A 2,724-nucleotide genomic window follows, 5' to 3' on the forward strand; every position below is an offset into this window, starting at 1 on the left:
CCCCGTTGGATACAATATGTCCAAGCACGATTCTCTCACGAACCATAAAATGGCTCTTCTCCCAACTTAAAACCAATTTGTCTCTACACATCGTTGAAGAACCTTGGCTAGGTTCTGAAGATAATCATCAAAGGTAGAGCCAAATACAAAAATATCCATGAAATCTCTAAAAATTTATCGACCATATCAGAAAAGATGGCCAAAATGCACCGTTGAAAAGTGGCTGGTGCATTGCAAAGATAGAATGGCATACGTCTAAATGCAAATATTCCATATGGGCATGTGAAGGTAGTCTTTTCTTGATCAGCAGAAAATACCGGAGATCTGGTTATATCCTGAATATCCATCTAGAAAATAGAAGAAACTTTGTCCTGCTAGTCGTTCTAAAATTTGATCAATAAAAGGCAAAGAAAATGATCTTTCCTAGTAACGACATTCAGCTTTCGATAGTCTACACATACTCACCAACCAGTTGTTGCACGAGTAGGAATTAACTCACCCTCATCATTCTCTACTATGTAATACCTGACTTCTTAGGTACTACTTGGGTTGGACTAACCCATTGGCTATCCGAAATTGGGTAGATAATTTCAGCATCTAGCCATTTCACTACTTCCTTTTTCATGACTTTCCGCATATTCGGATTCAATCTTCATTGCATGTCCCTATGTGGTTTTGCCTCAACCTCACAGTGAATATGATGCATGCAAAAGAAGGATCTATACCCTTCAAATCGACAATTGACCACCCTAGAGCTTCTTTATGCTTTTTGAGCACCCCTACAAGTTTGTCTTCCTGGTCATTGTTAGATCAGATGCAATGATCACTGGAAGGGTATCATTGGGTCCAAGAAATGAATATTTCAGCATGGCAGGAAGATGCTTTAGCTCTAGAGTAGGTGGTGCTTCTAAGGAAGGTACCAGAGGCTTGATTGAGTTGGTGATTGCTCCTACTTTACAGTCTAAGGGGGGTGGTGCTAAAATTGGAAGATTCTAGCAAAGCATGTATTTCTTCAGTGTATCCATTGATATCAAAATTATCCATTCCAAAATGTATTAGACATGCTGTAAAGGATCTGAGTTGAGCAAGGCAGGAGCTTTATCTTCTATAACTTCCTCTAACAAGTTGATTCATTATGGTCGTACACAGGTGGTCCCAGAGATGCATTAAAATATTCAACCTTAGCTTCTTGTTCCCGAAAGATACATCCATAACCCCGGTCCTACAATTTATACAAGCATTAGCGTTGCTAAGAAGGGTCTACCTAGGATGATTGGTATTTGGTTGGGGTTGCTGCCAGATTCCATATCTAGCACAAGAAAGTCAACAGGAAAGTAAATTCATCTACTTTCACCAACATATCTTCCAGCATTCCACGGGATACCTTAATAGATCGGTCTGCTAGTTGTAAGGTCACCGTCGTGGGTTTTAACTCTCCAAATCCAAATAGGTCATATACAGAGCTGGGAGAAGGTTGACACTTGCATCCAAATCTAATAATGTCTTCTTAATCGTGAGGTCTCCTATGACACAAGAAATAATTGGGGTACCTGGATCTTTCAGTTTGGGTGGGGCAATTTGCTGAAAAAACTGAGCTGGCCTGCTCAGTTAAGTAGACTTTTCTTGGTATCTGTGCCTTTGATTTTCGTTTCTGTGTACACAAGTCCTTTTGAAATTTGGCATAGGTCGGAACTTGCTTAATGGCATCGAGAAGGGGTAAGTTTATCTGGACTTGTTTAAATAGTTCCAGCATTTCATTCATTTTTATACCCTTCTTATCAAGAGGCAGAGGGGATTCTAAAGCATTGGGAAATGGAGCCTTAGGTGCAGGTGCTGGGTTAACAGGTTCTTTCCTCTCTTCAGGTTTCTTCTTTTCTGGTGTAGCTAGAATTGGTTGCTCTTGTTGTTGGATTACTTCAGGTTGATTTAATATTTTTCCGCTTCTAAGGGTCATAATCGATTTGGCATGTTCGGAAAAAGTTTCAGGACCAATGGTGCTTTCAGCTATGTACTGTCCTTTTGGGTTATTAATAGGCTGACTGGATAATTTGCCTTCTTTCCTTCTACTAAAAGCTGTTGCTAGCTGACCTATCTGGGTCTCTAGCTTTGCTATTGATTGTGTATGGGAGTGAAGGAGTTGGATATTCATTTTTAGTCCTTTAAGTGCTTGCAGCACCTTTTCTTCGAAAGCCGAGTTATGAGTACTCGGGCTGGGTTGAGGAGGGTTCTGGTATTGTGACTGAGATGGATGTCTATAAGTTGCATCCGGATAACCTGATCTTTGTTGCACTGGAGGAACCACCGGTTGTGGTTTCCATGAGAAATTCGGATGATTTCTCCATCCTGGATTGTACATACTAGAATAAGGGTTGTTTCCTGGTCTATGAGTAGTTTGGGCTTGATGGACTTGTTCTTGTACATATTCAGGAAACTGTGGTGCAACTGGACAATCATTCACACAATGAGTGGGGCTCAAACACAATGCACATATATCTTGCATCTGACGGGATGGAGAAGATGACTGTCCTATACTTAATAATTGATCTAATTTTTGGGATAATTCATCTACCTTATGATGGATATCTATGGCATTTCCTACTTCATATATTCCACCTCTCTTTGGGTTTAACATGGGTTTATCTCTAATGGAGGCAGACATATGATGTAATGAATTTTCACTTAAAATTTCAAACAGTTATCATGCCTCATCCTCACTTTTCAACA

The sequence above is a fragment of the Elaeis guineensis genome, chromosome 8 (genome assembly GCF_000442705.2).
Source record: "Elaeis guineensis isolate ETL-2024a chromosome 8, EG11, whole genome shotgun sequence".
NCBI classification, from domain to species: Eukaryota; Viridiplantae; Streptophyta; class Magnoliopsida; order Arecales; family Arecaceae; genus Elaeis; species Elaeis guineensis.